The 6,000-nt window shown below is 44.5% G+C and overlaps 1 pseudogene; it reads left to right on the forward strand.

Annotated features, from left to right (window-relative positions):
• The first annotated feature begins 1,579 nt into the window (after positions 1-1,579).
• Positions 1,580-5,464, forward strand: LOC139479564 (multiple epidermal growth factor-like domains protein 10; annotated as a pseudogene).
• Positions 5,465-6,000: the final 536 nt, after the last annotated feature.

Consider the following 6,000-nt stretch of genomic DNA (forward strand, 5'->3'; position numbering starts at 1 on the left):
AGTTTTTCGTTAACTTATACACTGGTATTAGTGATGGTGTATTAGGCGATACGGTTCCACTTTGGATAATCAGTACATAATGTAGCGACCATAAAATGTCCGAGTCCCGTGATGGGATTCGAACCACGGACCTTCTGATCCGAGGTCGGACGCCTTGTCCACATGACCAAAGAGGTTAATCTCGTCAGCAAGCTGACAAGGTAAGGATGTCATCTGTAGGATGACTCCACGCCCTGCTACATACTCCCCCGTCAACAGAAGGCACGTCCCGGGCCGCATAGCAGGGTACTGAGGCTTATTTTGCTCAAATCTAATATGAACGTGCTCAGCCCCACGTTGGGCGCCAATGTAGCGACCATAAAATGTCCGAGTCCCGTGATGGGATTCGAACCACGGACCTTCTGATCCGAGGTCGGACGCCTTGTCCACATGACCAAAGAGGTTAATCTCGTCAGCAAGCTGACAAGGTAAGGATGTCATCTGTAGGATGACTCCACGCCCTGCTACATACTCCCCCGTCAACAGAAGGCACGTCCCGGGCCGCATAGCAGGGTACTGAGGCTTATTTTGCTCAAATCTAATATGAACGTGCTCAGCCCCACGTTGGGCGCCAATGTAGCGGCCATAAAATGTCCGAGTCCCGTGATGGGATTCGAACCACGGACCTTCTGATCGGAGGTCGGACGCCTTGTCGACATGACCAAAGAGGTTAACCCCGTCAGCAAGCTGACAAGGTAAGGATGTCATCTGTAGGATGACTCCACGCCCTGCTACATACTCCCCCGTCAACAGAAGGCACGTCCCGGGCCGCATAGCAGGGTACTGAGGCTTATTTTGCTCAAATCTAATATGAACGTGCTCAGCCCCACGTTGGGCGCCAATGTAGCGGCCATAAAATGTCCGAGTCCCGTGATGGGATTCGAACCACGGACCTTCTGATCGGAGGTCGGACGTCTTGTCGACATGACCAAAGAGGTTAACCCCGTCAGCAAGCTGACAAGGTAAGGATGTCATCTGTAGGATGACTCCACGCTCTGCTACAATAACATCAGGTACAGACTGTTGCATCTGAAATATTATAAGGTTCCAAAACGAATCAATCACCAATTTCTGTCATATAATGCAGTCTATGCAACTTGCGTCACGTCATCAAAACAATTAATAGTATCATCTATTTAAATCGACATTGTCGACAATTGAGAATACAGATGAAAGACTTCTTCAAGAGGCTTTTAGAAGTTGGAGTACTAAGTAAGGATAAGATATATGGATGCACACCTTTTTTATTACAATTAGCAGCGACGTTTAGGTGTAGGTTCTAACATCGTTATCAAGCAACACCTCGTCATAGAGCGGATACGCTACCACCTTAAAGTCCTACACCCTAGATGTCATCACAAAGCACCACAACTACCTCCAATCAGTTCTTACAGAAAACACCTACTCCACCCTCAGAAAGATCCCGACCAAAAGCAAGTGACACAAAAAGATTTACATAACCAAGTTCAATAACCTCAAGAAACACACCCACAACCATCAACCTACAAGAACATCTGCCATTGAAGACTACAACAGCAAGATGGTCATCAACTTAAGCAGCAAGAACCTCAACCAACAAGACATTGCAGTCCTGGCCAAAGGTCACTTGATAACGGTGTTTGATCCTACACTGAAACGTCGCTCCCAATTGTAATAAAGTAGTTGTTCATCCATATATCTTATCCTTACTCAGAGGAAAGGTTTCCACCGCGGGTTAATGCAACTGTGTACAAAATATAATTTAAGGATATTCATGATATTTACCGATAAAACATATTTATGTTGTCTTCTAACATATGATACTAATTAAAACAATGTTCTTTGCGAGACAATACAGTAAGTCTCTGTAATTCTTCCATTCCTCTCTAAAATAATAATAATTTGTTAATTGATTACAGTGCTATATTTTGTTCCTTTCTCTATCGACAGTTTCCACTACAAGCACACCTTGTAGCAACTGTGACGGTAACAACGTGACCTGTGTTGACGGTGTGTGTCTACCTCGCTGTGTCAATGTGTCGTCATCTGGAGAGTGTCTCCAGTGTCTAGACTCCAGGTTCTATGGTAAACAGTGTGAACATGACTGTCCAGACACCTGTCTCAACTCTCGCTGTCAGATGGACAACACCCGTGTTGTGTGTACAGAGGGATGTGTGGCCGGCAAGAAGGGAGATCACTGTGGTGTGAACTGTCCTACAGCCTGCACACAGTGTGAACGTTATGGTGGAGGTTGTACAGGACCATGTCCGAATCCCCGGCATTACGGTCCACTCTGTAGAACACCTTGTTCCTCCAGCTGTACAGATGTATGTAATAGGATCACGGGGGAGTGTGGCAGCTGTGAGCCAGGTTACACAGGGGATAAGTGTGATGTTACCTGCCCCCCCAACTGTAGAGTTGGATGTGATAAGGACACGGGGGAGTGTGACAGCTGTGAGCCAGGTTACACAGGGGACAAGTGTGATGTTACCTGTCCCCCCAACTGTAGAGGTGGATGTGATAAAGACACGGGGGAGTGTGACAGCTGTGAGCCAGGTTATACAGGGAAGTACTGTGGCAGCTGTGAACCAGGTTACACAGGAGATAAGTGTGATGTTACCTGCCCCCCAACTGTAGAGGTGGATGTGATAAAGACACGGGGCAGTGTGGCAACTGTGAGCCAGGTTACACAGGGAAGTACTGTAATGATTCATGTCCATCACAATGTACAGAATGCCAGCAGCACGGTGTGAACTGTATAGGACAATGTCACAGATGGAACTACCACGGAAATAATTGTACTCTTCTGTGCCCGGTACAATGTTGTGGATGCGTCAAGGAGACAGGATTGTGTGGACAGTGTGCTGAACAGCACTGCCGCGCTGGGTGCGGTGATCAGTGCACACCTTGTAAAGGAGAAGACTGCCATAGTCCAACATGTAAAATGATATGTCCTGCAAACTGCGTCAAATTTAACTTTTTCAGTAAGACATGTAATACGCCATGCATCAACAAGAACTAATTTGGACAGGCTTGTAACATCCCCTGTTTTGATAAATGTGATACGTGTGATAAAGACACTGGAAAATGTATAAGTTGTAAACAAGGATTGAGAGGAGAGTTGTGCGATGACACATGCCCTTCAAACTGTACACAGTGTGAGCGCTATGGGGACATATGTATTGGCGCATGTCCAAACAGTGGTTACTATGGACGCGACTGTTCGATCCAATGCCCTGTCAGCTGTGAAGGATGTCACAAGGAAACTGGTCTGTGTATGGAGTGTGCCGAGGGATTTAGCAGGACATACTGCGATGAAATATGTTTTCCATGTTCAGAGAACACCTGTTACAGAACAACTTGTCGAAAACGTTAGTATGTTTGGACTTAAATCTAATACAATATTTTTGACAAATAAATAAATAAACAGATGGACATACGTAGGGGAAAGTTAGCTGGTTAAGACACTCCTGCCATTTTCTCTCGTGGGGGACTCTTATGGTATCAATTATTTCTTTTCACTGGACCGCCTCCGTGGTCTAGTGGTAGAGCATCCGTCCGGAGAGCGGAAGGTCCGGGGTTCGATCCCCGACCGCGTCATACCAAAAGACGTTAAAAGACGGTACTTGTTGTTACCCTGTCTGGCGCTCGGCATTAAAGGGCTAAAACAAGGAGTGGTCGGCTCGGAGTCAGTATACTGTGTCTGAGTGGGGTATTCATGTTAAACTGCGGCATGGTATCTCAGTGTGCTAGCACTATAAATCGGCATTAATCCGAACTAGTACAAGCAGCCACGCTATACAAGTTCAATTAAGTTCTATATCGCCCACTTAGGGTGACGCCTGGTAGAGCATCCGTCCGGAGAGCGGAAGGTCCGGGGTTCGATCCCCGACCGCGTCATACCAAAAGACGTTAAAAGATGGTACTTGTTGTTATCCTGTCTGGCGCTCGGAATTAAGGGGCTAAAACAAGGACTTGTCCGCTCGGAATCAGTATACTGTGTCTGAATGGGGTATTCATGTTAAACTGCGGCATGGTATCTCAGTGAGCTAGCACCATAAATCGGCATCAGTCCGGACTTGTACAAGCAGCCACACATGTACATATGTACATGCACGTCGCTATATAAGTGCAATAATCTTGGACGAGACGTTAAACCCCATTTCACCTCACCTCTTTTCACTGAGGGGGCACGGGCGGCCGCGATTCGCTGTGCACAGTTGCGTCCCTTGGACACGCCAGAAACCTATGATCGTGATACAACTGGAATAATGTTGAAAGCGGCGTTAAACCCAACTCACTCACTCTTTTCACTGAAATAATAATGTGTTTTTTTCAGGTAAAACTGACCACACCGTGGCCATTACTACTGGAACAGTTGCTGTAGTCATTTTGCTGGCATTGATCATTGCGTTTTGGAGACACACGCAGAAGGGGTAAGTGTTACGGTAAACTACGGTTATAACGAACTCAAAGAGACCACAAATTGTAGTTCGTTATAACCGTAGTTCGTTATAAGCATACATACAGCATATATACAGCAAATGGCCGGGACTCAAAATCAGTTCGTTATATCCGCCAGTTCGTTATAAGCGGGTTCGTTGTTAACGTAGTTTACTGTACATGAAAAAAGGTTTCAGTCGGTACATCACTACTGAGTAAGTACATGCCAATGTCAACGTGAAGTCTGACTTTTAGAAATCCTCTTATTTGTGCTAAATTGTGACACTAGTATACCCAACTGTCTCGAGGATATTTTTACCAATTTTGACGTATTTGAACAAAACTTCTCATGTTACCTAAAAATGTCACGCTTCTTAAACCGTACTGCAACACTTTATGGTACAGTACCGTTTTCCATATATAATGTATCTTCTAAAGCTTAAACATAATTTCATTTTATTTCAGGAATAGAACCCTTGGTAGCGGCACAAACGGCACCACCCACAGCGAGTACAGTGACAGCCTGGCACACAGGTACTGGGAAATAGGTGATCATTACGAGTCTGGTCAGACAAGTCCCCCGCAACCTGAACATGCAGTTCAACCTGCATTACCTCTCACAGAAATCCCCCACAGAAGACTTGCAACAAGGAACCTTTTGGCAGATGGCCAGCAATGTCAAAGAAAATCGTCTTCTTTGTCAGAGACAAGAGCAGTGAGCGAACCCGAACCGACAGCTCCGGGTGCTGCTGCTGTGGATGGTGGTATTGTAAGAGCCTCGTCCTTGCTGTTGTTGGGAGGAGCATCAGCTGGGAGTGACAATGAGTCACAGTATCAGAGTAGTCAGGAAGTAGGTGACGCTGATATGGTTATGTCGGAACAAATCGAGCGATTGACCAGAAAGACTGCTTCAATTATATTTATTGAAGAAAATTGTGATCTGTCAAATGTATGTGTGAAATATCTTGCCACAAACAAAGTTGAGGATAAAAGTTCACCTTAATTATAAATGATATTACAAAGGATATCACAATACTAAATATTTGAATATTTTTAAGTTAAAGCGGAAATTTGACAACAAGAAATGAAGTATTCACGCTATCAAAGTTTGAATCAAGAAACCATTTTCAACATTAAAATATCTTCAATGTGGATTCTTACTCCCAGACTAACCACTGCTTATTCTCTTTAACGTTGCTATTCATATCTACTTTCATTTGTTTATGTTCCGGTTCCGGTACCTCGTGCTTATCAGCGCCAAAAAAATGGGATCGTTCGCGAACGCGATGAATCTGGCCGATTGTGTATCATCGTTCAGATGTTCAATCGCTGGTCGTTGAAATATTGCTGTGGCCAAAAGTGGTTACTTTCCCCAAACCATTCTTTATCAAACACTTGTTTAGTTGTCATGAAATATTCTAAAATGTAAAGTTATTCCATGTTATGATCATATGGTTGTCATTATGTTGCAATATGTTATGTTTTGATTTTCATGTAAATAATCCTTCAAATGCTCACAATTCAAATAGTATAGTTCCA

Source organism: Haliotis cracherodii, unplaced genomic scaffold (assembly GCF_022045235.1).
Source record: "Haliotis cracherodii isolate W230 unplaced genomic scaffold, xgHalCrac1.p SCAF_4, whole genome shotgun sequence".
NCBI classification, from domain to species: domain Eukaryota; kingdom Metazoa; phylum Mollusca; class Gastropoda; order Lepetellida; family Haliotidae; genus Haliotis; species Haliotis cracherodii.